The sequence below is a fragment of the Pipistrellus kuhlii genome, unplaced genomic scaffold (assembly GCF_014108245.1).
Source record: "Pipistrellus kuhlii isolate mPipKuh1 unplaced genomic scaffold, mPipKuh1.p scaffold_m20_p_7, whole genome shotgun sequence".
Taxonomy (NCBI): domain Eukaryota; kingdom Metazoa; phylum Chordata; class Mammalia; order Chiroptera; family Vespertilionidae; genus Pipistrellus; species Pipistrellus kuhlii.
Window position 1 is genome coordinate 27,725,749 of NW_023425573.1, and position 12,226 is coordinate 27,737,974.

Here is a 12,226-nt window from a genome sequence, read left to right on the forward strand (position 1 = left end):
AGCGCTGGGCATCAGCCCCTGCCTGGGAGCTGGGTGCCCCTTGCCAGCGCTGAAGCTGTGGTGAGGAGCCCCGCTTAGCTTTGCAGTGTCTGTGTTAAAGAATTAGGGAAGGCTGAAACCGGTTTGGCTCAGTGGATAGAGCGTCGGCCTGAGAACTGAAGGGTCCTGGGTTTGATTCCGGTCCAGGGCATGTACCTTGGTTGCGGGCACATCCCCAGGAGGGGGTGTGCAGGAGGCAGCTGATCGGTGTTTCTCTCTCATCGATGTTTCTAACTCTCTATTTTTCTCTCTTCCTCTCTGTACAAAATCAATAAAATATATACTAAAAAAAAAAAAAAAAGAATTAGGGGAAGGTCCACCTCTTTAGCTCTCTTTCACCATTTCACCTGCACAGCTCCTGCCTGCCCGGCACACCTGAGGACGGCAGGTGGAAGGGACTCTTGGAAGGAGCTAACCAGCATTCATGTTTTCCAATATTGTGATGCAGCCACGCTTTTTTTTTGGTGTTTGGGACACACATGGTCTTCACAGGCCATTGGGGCACATCAATATGGAAGATTTCTCTGTAACTGATACTTGAATACTTTTCTTCCTAGGAATGTGGGCCTGGGCTATTCATTGTAACATTTCACTATGAAAGTTTTCAGAAACGTGGAAGGGTTTTACAACGAGTGCTCGTGTACCACTACTTGAATTCTGGCGTGAGCTCTGCTTTGTCCCTTCTCTCCCCAGCCCTCGATGGTTTTAGTCTTTGACTCGTTTCTCAGTCAGTCGCAGGTGTCCGGGCCTGCGCCTCCATGTACTGCCGCACGCATGTCTGCTGCTCCTAACGTGAGTCCAGTATTGTTCCCGGTTGGTTTTCCTTCTGAGATAAGCCTTGATAAACAAGTGTGCCATTCAGTGCAATCTGACCACCTGCTGCATGAAACAGCAAGCTTCTGAAGACGTGCCATTGTCCAGTGGGCCTCGGGGAGAGTTCGAGGGAGGAAGCCATGGCTGGACACGGGTCCAGGCGGGAAGTGGGTCTGGTCAGCACGAGTGGACTGGGAATTCCCTGCCCAAAGGGCCCTGTATTCATTTCCTGTGGCTGCCATGACAACGCACCGCAAACTGGGCGGCTTCAAACAACAGAAACGTATTCTCTCACCGTTCTGGGGCCGGAAATCTAAAATCCAGGTGTGTGCTCCCTCCGGAAGCTCCGGGAGGGTCCTTCCTGGCTCCTGGCGGCGCCGGTGTGGCTGGCACTCCGTGGCGTGCCTGGCTGGCAGCTGCGCCTCTGCAGGTCCCCGGTGCTGCCACCTGCCTTCTCCCCCGTGTGCCTCCCTGTGGGAGACAGAACAAAGGCCTTATGATGACAAGCAGGAGTTCCTGTCCTGCCTCTCCCCTCCCCAGTTCTGCTCCGCTGGCGTGGCCATGTGACCCGTTTTGCGTTCTGCTCTTCCGGTGGGTGACCTCCAAAGATTAAATCAGGGGCCCTGGTGGTTATCAGTGGCTTATGGCATTAGTGGGGTGTAAGAAGAAGTAGATCTCCTCCTCTTTGTCCCCAGCTCCTGGCACAGAGCTCCTAAGACTCTTGGAATTTCCTGAGGGACAGAAATGACTTCTTATTCATATTGAGTCCCTTTGCTCACACCAGAGTTCAAGCTGATAAGGTCACATGGAGGGGCCCCTAGATAGTCTCAGGATGGGGCCTGTCACCAGAGTAATTTGAGAGCTGGACCGTTCATTCCCATCCCTGACCTCCCGGTGCCTTCGGCCCATCCTGCGGACACCACCAGGGGCACATGCTCCCGGACCCCCCTGGGGCTGGTCCAGCTGCCATCGGGCCTCCCCTCCATCCAGTCTGCCTCCTGCCCTCCTCCCACTGGTCTCCACCTCCCATTCCGTCAGGTTCCACCACAGTGTCTTCCCCAAGGAAGGAATGTGTATTGTCTTGAAATCTGGGACGTTCTTGAGGCCCCTTTAGTATTCCCGTCCTGTGGAAACGGAAGGCTTTAAAGTTCTCTAGTAGTTGCATAACAGTGAAAAGAAGCAGGTGCAGTTAGTTTCACTAAAGCATTCTGTTTGCTAGGAATCCAATATAACCCAAGGTGTTCGCCCTCAGATCTGCCCCGGCCTCGCGTTCCTTACGCAGGTGTGTCACCGTCCATCTTGTGCTAGCCTTTGGGTTGCAGGGGGCGGGTCATATGCCTGCATTGTGGCCCCGATCCCCAGCATGGGATTGCAGGAAGCAGCTGATCAATGATTCTTTCTCATCATTGATGTTTCTCTCTCCCTTCCTTTCTAAAATACATTTAAAAATTATATTTTAACACCCCCCCACCCCCATCTCGAAATTAAAAGCAACAGGTACAGTCAAATTGTATTGCATACAGCAGGTGTTCACCACTGTTTCACCCTTGTCTTAATTTCTGTTGTGGAATCAGCTCACTGTTTTTACGTGTGTGCACACACATACACATGCACACGCGTACGAGATGGGTGGGTGAGCCCTCAGGCCACCGATAGGGGTATATCATCTGCTGCTCTCACCACGCCCTGCTCGGCCACCACATTTGCTTTGCACACTCATGTGCAGAAGGGTGTGGTGGGCACTGAGAGGCTGGGCTGGGCACACACAGACGGTCCAGATACTGAGACTCCGGTGGGAGAGACCGTGGAGGGCAGGCTCCGGGTGCTCTCTGGGCTGTGCCGTGGACTCACAGGAGGACGGCCCCAGCTGTCACAGCTACCTGACTCAGGGATGGAGCCAGCTCCCCATGTGTCTTCCGCAAGGGTGGGCACCACAGGATGACCCTTCCAGGCTGAGGTGTGTAGGTGATAGATAGCCTGTGTGCATCTCCAGCCCTGGCCTCACAGCCCTTCTGGTTTCTTGTGTCCCACAAGGCACGTGTTCTCCAAACAGGTTTTATAGGTGAATGAAGAGATGGCTGGTTCCCTCTGAGAAAACGTAGCTTGGGGGCAGGTGACGGCCTTCCCATCCCCATCCGGAAGGGAGGGGACGATCGGTCAGGGAGGACACGCGGGCAGCAGCTTGTTGGGCACCTGTTTAGCCGAAGTGTAACTTGCACACGGTGCCCAGCTTCCCCGTGTGCAGCGTGAGGAAGTCTCACGAGGTGGCTCACGTGTGTTCCCTGGCAGCCGCACCAAGATGCAGATCGTTGCCAGAGGAGCCCGCTGCCCTCAACACGGCTGGCGTGGCTCAGTGGTTGAGCGTCGATCTATGAACTAGGAAGTCACGGTTTGATTCCTAGTCAGGGCACATGCTCATATCGTCAGCTTAATCCCTGGGAGAGAGGGAGGGCGACGGGGGACGGGGGGATGGGGTGGTGGTGGTGCAGGAGGCAAGCCCATCAATGATACTCTCTCATTGAGGTTTCTATCTCCCTCTTTTTTCCTCTCTGAAATCATGACAAATCTATGTTTTTAAAAGATGCAGAACGTTAGCCCGGTGGGGGCTTTGGTCCTGGGAAAGCAGACACATAGACTCTGCCTAGCTTTCATTAGCTAGTTCCTATGCGGTTTAATGCGGAAATGCTCCCTAAATCCTCATTGGAATGGAGGAGTGAAGTGCTTGAATGGAGTGATTTTTGAACCCTTCATTGACGAGCAAATACCTCTTATCTCCTCGTTGTGTGCAGAGAGTCCCACTAGGGACCATGGGGGTGGGGTGAGGTACGGGCCGGGGAAAGAGGTAGGAAAGTTTCCAGTTGAAGGAGGACCTCATCTTGTCTTTCCAAGTAGATGGAGCTACAAACAGCGGGAGGGAGAGAAAAAACGAGAGATTGCTCAGCTACCTGGTCATAACCCCAGGTGTGAGGTTGAGATTCCGAGCTCTCCGCAGGCCTGGCTTTCCTGGGACTGGACCCCTGTCATTTCCCTTCTCACACAAGGATCTGTGTGGCTGAAGAGGGTGCTGGGGGCTGGCAGGGGTGAGGAACCTGCCTGAGGCCCCCGTGGCAAGTGGGGGAGCCCACCAGAAACCTGGGTCCTGCTGTCCACTCCCACCTTCAGGAGGAGGGGTGCTGGGGAAAGGGGGCAGGTATCAGAAACTTTCTGTGGTTGGGAGGTTTTTGTCTTCCACCATTTAATGAGAATTGTTCCAGGGAAGGGATGCGATGGCCATTGGCTCTCAGTAGAGCAATCAGCAGTCCTCTGGCCTAAATTATACTCGATCCATTCAAATGTCTAAATTCCTTTTGGGGAAAATGTTTGGATTTCCTTAAATTCACATTGTTCACAGTAGCTATTTTTTTTTTTTGTTTCTTTTCAGTCCATCTGTACTTGGAGATTATTAGTGTAAATTATAGACCAGGATTACCATCAATGTCACCTCGAACTGAAATGTATCTGTGAGCTCTGGGAAGGGAGCTGGGCTCCCAGGACACAGCCTTTTGGGGGCTGTTCTGACCGAAGGGATGGTCACAGAATCTTCCAGCAGTGGGGGGTCCCAAGCGGTTTGCCGTTCTCACTTAGTTGAGAATTTTCACCAGCCCCTGGGCAGTCAGCAGTTTGGATTTCTCGCTGTGCTTCCTGCTTGGGCTTATGTGTTTGTTTCCATATGAAATACAGCTGTGTTTCCTCTCGCTGGAATGTATCTGTCTTAGTCTTCTTGGGCTGCTATAACAAAAATACCACAGGCTGGGTGGCTTAAGCCACAAGCGTTTATTTTTCCTGCTTCTGGAGGCCTTGCTGGGGAGCGGAGGGGGCGTGTCCTCCCAGCTCAGACCTCTGGGAATTGCCTTGAACCCGGATGCCACACTCTGGAAGGAGACGAATCACAGCTTATCCAATGAGTGGGATGTCACAGGAGGAGCCAGGGGCCTTTACTTTGGAGAACACACAGTGTTATGATGATTTTGGAGGGCCGGCCCCAGCAGAGGCTGGTTCGAGGCTGATGGGGGAAACAGGACCAGGGTGCGTGTATGGCTTGGCCCGATGTGCAGACTCCAGTGGGCTCCCTAGCCAGAATCGGCCTGAGGGCCCTTCTCCATGCTGGGTGTGGCCAGGGCGTCCCAGCACCCTCTCCAGGCATGGGGTGCCATGCCTGGGATGGGGGGTGCGGTGGGGGGTTAAATTCTAGTATTCCCATCAGAGTTGCAATGGGGGAGGCGAGAACCTTGGCAAAGGCGGCACAGGGAGCAGGTCTGGGTTGGGTGTTGATGGAACAGCTTGGGTTTGGCTGAGATGTTTAGGGAGAGAATGGCCGGAAAGCTGCCCTCCCACTCCCAGGGTGAAGCTACTGGGCGGCTGGTTTCCAGGAGAAGGGAAGAGCAGGTGGGAAGTGGAGGGGGTGGGGGTGCAGCTAATGATGCACAGTCTCCAGGAGTCTTGATGTCTCAGAACAGGGAGAGACTGTCATCCAGTCAGTGTGGCCGGGAACTTCTGGAGGCCTCTGTGCTTGTAGGACAAGCTTTTGGGGACTCCATCTGCATAAGCCCCACTTCCCCTGGGCAGAGCTGAGGTGGCTGGGAAACGATGGCCGGCAGGTGCTGGGCCTGTGGCTCTGTATTGTCAGCTGCCTCCTGGTGGACACATTCAGACTACGGAGGCTCCCTCCAGCTGTCCAGGCTGCCTGCCCTCAGGCTCTCCAGGGGACCCCTGTGCAGCTGATGGAAATCATTCGCTGGGCGAGCATGCCCCCCTTGTACACTGAGCATGGCCCCCCCTTGTACACTGATGAGACTCTCCCCCAAACGTTCTTCCAAACACTGAGGCCCCCACAGGAGACTGAAGAGTCAAAGAAGCAGCCTCATTGCAAAGGCAACCCTCTAAAATTCCTTTTAGAATAAATGATAATGCAGTTAATAAATATCCATTGGGCAGGTGGAGAGTTTGTAATTGCTTTATATGACATTTTTCCTGCTTGATTTGCACTTTACATGTTTGTGATGAACTTTGAATTTTGAGGATTTTTTCCCTGTGTTTTAGCAAATGATGACTGCTAACTAGATAATGACTGCTTTCCTGTGCATATAGCAAGATACTATATATATATATATATATATATATATATATATATATTCCACCCCTCCCCCCCATGGGCTTTGACTTTGAGATTTAAAAAAAAAATGTATATTCAAATAATGTAAAACAGCACTGCAGCTAAGTAAGAAAAAAGATGAACCAATATCTAGATTAATTTATAATACATCATAAATATATAAAATTATATTTAAGTTTTAATTTTAATTGTAGACTCACGTGCAGTAAAAATATACACGTTAAAGCAATATAAAGAGGTGAAGATTGAGATACTTAAATGGAAACCTCGTATTTTTTAGGCTTTTAGCATTTGAGCTTCTCACTGGAGAGGCAGAATAACAAGTACTTACATAGTCTTTAAGATGCTGCCCCCTTCTGGTGATTCAAATGATTCTAATACTGGGTGTTAATAGCAAGTAGACATTCCAAGTTGCCCCTGGTTTAGATATTTTTCATTAGCTTTAGCTGGTTTGGTTCAGTGGATAGAGCGTCAGCATGTGGACTGAAGGGTCCCAGGTTCGATTCTGGCCAAGGGCACATGCCCGAGGTTGCCAGCTTGATCCCCAGCAGAGGTGTGCGGAGGGCAGCCAATCAGTGGTTCTCTTTCATCATTGATGTTTCTGTCTCCCCTCTCCCTTCCTCTCTGAAGTCAATAAAAATATATTTTAAAATATTTTTATTACTCAGCGGTGGTCTCTCTTCCTCTGCCCCTCTCCCACTCCATGAGACGCAGGAGTCACTTTCTGGCGTCTCTGCTGTTCTGACTCTTTAAATGAGAATATTTCCCCTCTAGCCTATTTCCTTCTGTCCTGTCTTCAGCCAATACCTGAAGCACCTCTGTGGGCCAGCATTGCATGAGACGTAGCACTTCGGCTCTTTCAAAGAAAAACTGAGAATATGATGCGGGGTTTTTCAGATTACTATTTTTTATGATATAAGCATGATTATAAGAACATTAAAACAATTTTGAAAGAAATCTAGTCTTACCCGGATCCTCAGGAGGTGGCTGGAGTCAAGTCCCCAGGCTGACTGCTGACGAGGAGGAAGAGGGACATCTGTGTGTCAGGCTCCTGGGCGCTGGGCGATGATGGCTCAGGTGTGACAGGTGTGGAACCTGGAGGCGCCTCTTTGAGGCCTGAGGCACTGGTCAGGTTTCCCCAGGAAGGGGCCGCCTTGAGTAAGTGAAAGGAAAGTGAAAGGGAAGTGAAAGGAAAGTGAAAGGGAAGTGAAAATGCCGCCCAGGCCCCGGAGAGAAAGCCTGGCGTTTGCTTGGGGTCAACCAGCTTGTTTATGACTCATGGTTCCTTGTAAACACGTGCTGGGCTCTTCACTAATTCTTAGAGCTGACACTTCTTCGGAAATCCGGCTTCCCTGGGGGAGCTTTCTTGCCCTGGGGAGGGCAGAAAGGGTGACGTTAACCCCAGCACCCCATGTCCAGTGCACACAGAAATGCATCTCAGAACGGAAATGGTGCGGAAGTCTGGAGGTCAGGCTCGCGGTTGCCTTCCTTTGCCTGCCCTGTTAAACACATAGAGCATTCCTTACAACTAGTGAAGCAGTGCTCTGTAGATTCGTCAGTACCTACCGGTATTAGTATTTTAAAACAGAAGCCTGGACTGTTCTGGGACTTGTTTTCAGCAGCCACCAGTAGGTGGAGGGAGTGAGACGTGTAAGCCAAGGTGGTGGTGGTGTGAACCCGCGGTCCACGGAGCTCACTCGTAAATCCCTGCGACGCCGCTGTGATGCCTGTAGGCGGTGATTTATGTGACGTTCACCTGCCTCAGGTCTGAGTCACTGCGGACAGCTGGTGGAGGAAACAGCCCACGCTCCTCGCTCCACAGCTCCGCGCTTACATACTTCGTACACTCACAAGAGTAGCTTTCACCTCCTTACATTCATCGCTCTCGGATTGCCTGGCGAGAGATTCAAAATTAGTAGGTTAAATGCAATGGCATGAGAAGGCATACTAGACTTGCCCCATGGCAGGTGCCTTTGCTGTCCCCGGTCATCCCCTGGGTGTGCCTGGTGCAGTGAGCGGCTGGCAGGGCTCTGTGTGCTTGATTTGCCCCCTCCTCGGGCTGTGAGCCATCGGAGTTCCCCAGCCTCCTCTATCAGATTCATTGGCAAAGTCTTTGGTTTTTAGGCAAAGTAATTTTTTCTTAGATTTTAATCAAAATGCAAACACATGTACCCCCTGAAAGTTGCTGAGAACGAGTCTGTTGGTGGCCTTTGGGAAACTGGTTGAATGCTCCCTCGTGAGTATTGATCAGCCTTCACTTTTCATGCATTGCCCATTATGATCAAGACACCACTTTAAAAAAAAATATATATATATTTTATTGATTTTCTACAGAGAGGAAGGGAGAGGGATAGAGAGGCAGAAACATTGATGGGAGAGAAACATCGATCAGCTGCCTCCTGCATACCTTCCACTGGGGATGTGCCTGCAACCAAGGTACATGCCCTTGACTGGAATCAAACCTGGGACCTTTCAGTCCACAGGCCAGTGCTCTATCCACTGAGCCAAAATAATTGGGGTGAGACACCACGTTTAAGAAGTAAAGTTATAGGGCCTGGCTGGTGTGGCTCAGTGGTTGAGCATCACAAGGTCATGGTTTGATTCCCGATCAGGGCACATGCCTGGGTTGCAGGCTCGATCTCCAGCGTGGGTCGTGCAGGAGACAGCCGATCAATGGTTCTCTCTCATCATTGATGTTTCTCTCCCTTTCTTTCCTCCCTGAATTCAATAAAAATACTTTAAAAAAAGTAAAGTTATAGGAAACATGGATTTGGCAGAGACCTTGCATTTGAGCCGATAGAACCTTACACAGGCGAACAAGCCTTTGACAAATGACGTCAGAACCCTGGCAGGCGAGGGGGATGGGGAATTGGGAGGGTGTTGCCATTGCAGACAGGTCATAGGGAGCCCTCTGCCTCATTCCGGGAGCAAGAGCCCAGTGTGATGCCTCCGGCAGGCGTGCCTGAGGCCCAGGAGGAGGGAGAGGCTCACCCATGACCCCCATTATCCCTGGAGAGTTGCTCCCTCTTTGTGAGCCTCAGGCCCCCATGGAGGGAGGGGAGATTTGGTTCCTCATTTACGGGCAAAGTGATGAACCACGGCCCCATCCCCCCCTCACTGGCTGTGCGCCAGAGGAGTGTTTTCACTTTAGAAGCACGTGAAAGACGAGCTCTTCACTCACTGGTCTAAATATTTGGGGCTGTGGAGGGGCTCAGTCGCTCCAAATATTTGGCTGGTGCAGTCAGCGGGAGCCTGTCTTCCTTTGTTGACCTCTCCCTGTGTGGAGTTTACACAGATGAGCTCACTGTTTCTTCCAGCAGGTAAAAAGACACTCACTCACATGCCTTTGGATGCCAGACCAAGTCAGTTTGAAATGCTCTCTCTGTCCTTGTGGATAACTCACTTAAAGCCAACATGGAAACTTCGCGCTGCTTCTGGAGGGCACTCCAGTTTATTGCAGCTGTCTTTCCTCATGTGCAGGTGTCTGTGTTGTGCAGCTGTCTGTGTTGTGCAGGTGTCTGTGCTATTCAGGTGTCTAGTTGTACAGGTGTATATTTGTGCAGGTGTCTGCTTTTAGCTGCTGAAGGTGTGTGAGCTGGAGGAAGTTACCCCGGGTGGCAGGTGTGTGTGTTCTCTCCCTGTCCCAGTATGGCCCAGGAGGAACTGGATGGCAGGGAAGTGGTCCCTGCTTTTTGCTGTACTGGGTAGCGTGGGTGGGGGTACCACTGAGTGAATTGTGCTCTTTAATTGTCAGATGACCACCAAGTCACATGAGGCTTTGCTCCAGGGCTACAAAAACAAATAAAAAAATCCCACCAAGTCAGGATCTGTGCTTTGGGAAACTACCATGACTTTGAGCCCCCTGCATGGCTTGCATGCCTCCCGAACCTTCTGGAAATGGCTTCGAAAGCCTGTTCACCACCCCTAAGTCAGAAACCTGCAAACAGTCGATGAAAAAATGGGCAAAGGGCTTGACTAAAATTTTCCCAAAGAAGACATACAAGTAAATGGTTACTAGCGGCATGGAAAGATGCTCATCAGGAAATGCCAACCTTGGGTCACAGTCACGCCATGTGCTTCCGTCCTCTGTGGCTGCTGTCAGCAGGTGGCATCGGCAGAGGCATGTGACAGAGACCTGGGTGATACGGTTGTGTCTCTTGGCCTGAGAAACCTAAACTGTTCACTCTCTGTGCTTGACAAAAGTCTGCCAACCCTGCTGCGCCCCCTCCCACCTCCTCACCTGCCAGCTCCAGCCACACTGACCTCTTCCCTCTGCCCACAGTGTGCCAGCCTCAGGGCTTCCCTGCAGCCCTGCCCTGTGCCAGGAGCACCCTTCCTCTCCAGTTCTCACTTCCTCTCACTGGGCCACGGTCAGTGCTGGGACGGGTACTCCTTCCTCCCCAGGCCCTCATGTTCTCTGTTTTCCAGCGCAAACCGACATGGAACATGCTTCTTCCTGTGTGCTGCCAGCCTGTCCGCCGCTGTGGGCCTGTGAGCTCCTGGGCACGGGGGCTCGGTCTCTGTGACCCCGGATGTGTACTGACCGGTTTGTCCTGCTCAGCTCGTGTTTGTTGAATAACTTAATGTAGAATAGATATTATGCTATTTAAGTGCTTAGGGAGGCATGGCTCACAGGGTCAACTCATAAAACCTGTCTCTCTAGTTAGTATATACCCCATAAGGCAGTTGTGATGACTGCCTACTCTTTTGTGTATAAAAACACATAGATTCTGCAAGTATGGAACTGTCAGTGATTTTTTTTTTTTCCTTAAGGAAATAACAAAGTATCTTTTTGGTTGACATGAAAAAAGTATATCTTCTTATGCTTGTGCAGGAGGTGTTTTCTCAGATCTGCAAAGTCCTGCTTGTAAATGTTTTGGCCGTGAGATGTGAGCACTAGCATCCTTGCTTCTTCGTGAACGTGCTTTGTTTTGCCCCACCTGTGAGGAGGAGGCGCGCTGAGTAGCGGCCCAGGTCTCGGCCCCATGCGCCCTGCACACGTTTCCGTGGGAACACCACGCGGCTCCCGCAGCCCTCCTCCCGCATTCTGGGGGCCGCATTCCAGCCCTCACTCCCCATGTCCCCGTTCCTGTTGTTTTTGGAAAGTGTACTATTAATAGATCCCTTATCTCAGAATCTGGATTAAAAAAAAAAAAAATCTGCCTAGCAGTTGGATCTCGTTAAAAGCTCTCCAGCCATGCAATTCAGTTGTTTGTTCATTTTTTAACAATTTTTTATTTTAAGATAAATAGAATCACTGCCCTCAGAACTGAGGTCACCTCCAGCTGCAGAACTTGGCATTAGGAGCAGAACTGAAAACGTTTGGTTCAGACTTATCGTTCCTTCTGGAATTGGTATATACGAGGAGCCGTGCTCGTCACCTCACTCTTTATGCTCAGTCCTTCTGTTTTAGGGTCAGGTTGCTCATTTCTATTTCTTCTGGCAAATAATATTAAATAATAAAAGTGATCAGTGGGGCTGACATTGCCTGAATGCTTTCCGTGTTTTGGGGACTGTGCTGTGCATTTCGCGTTTACCGTCCTCATTCCTGCCATCGCTGTTAGCCCCATTCTGCAGATGAGGAAAGTCGTGCCCAGGGACTCTGTAACTGCCCCACGGCTGCACAGTGCACACGGATAGAGGATAGAGCTGAATTTCGCCGCGTGCCTCTAATCCTGCAGCCTGTGGTAACCTCTTTGTGCTCATCATTTCACACCATCTCATTTTTATCACTGCTCATTGTTTCCTTCTCGCAGTGTTGCCAGGAGCAAATAGTCAAGACACCCCAAGGGAGAACATAAGGGAAGCAGCCTTGGAAAGATGGAAGCATACTGACGAAAAATTAAAAATTGTACATCTCTTCTGCCTCGTCATTGGGAGGCCGGGAAGATGTCGCTTTCTAAAAATTCCCAGCTCTGTGCCGTCAGCACATTTTTGTTGTCCAACCATTCTTCCCAACCAGCAATCAGCCGGAGACTCTAGGGTTTCAGTCACAGATCTCCGGAGCTGAGGAAGCCGTGCACGCCCTCCTGGTCCGGGTTACCATGGTAACAGGCACGCAGCAGCAGCATCATCTTCCTCCCGTGGTGGTTCATGGTGCTCCAGTGGTTTAAACACTGCAGGCACAGGGATGTGTTTGCCTGCTGGAATCCTGTGTGTGTGTGAGTGTGTATGTGTGTGTGTTTTCTTGCTATTTTTAATTTTCTAGACTTTCTCTAGTAA

The 12,226-nt window shown here is 50.9% G+C and overlaps 1 protein-coding gene across 6 annotated transcripts in view; it reads left to right on the plus strand.

The window, feature by feature from the left end:
- Positions 1–12,226, plus strand: part of AGAP1 (ArfGAP with GTPase domain, ankyrin repeat and PH domain 1) — a 396,133-nt gene that overhangs the window by 56,188 nt on the left and 327,719 nt on the right. Inside the window, exon 1 of one of the 6 annotated variants that reach the window (XM_036420721.2) lies at positions 7,025–7,081. The exons of the other annotated variants lie outside the window; for them this stretch is intronic. The gene's annotated coding sequence lies outside the window, so the exon portion shown is untranslated. Of the gene's footprint in view, positions 1–7,024; positions 7,082–12,226 lie in introns of those variants that run through there. 6 annotated transcript variants of the gene reach the window in all.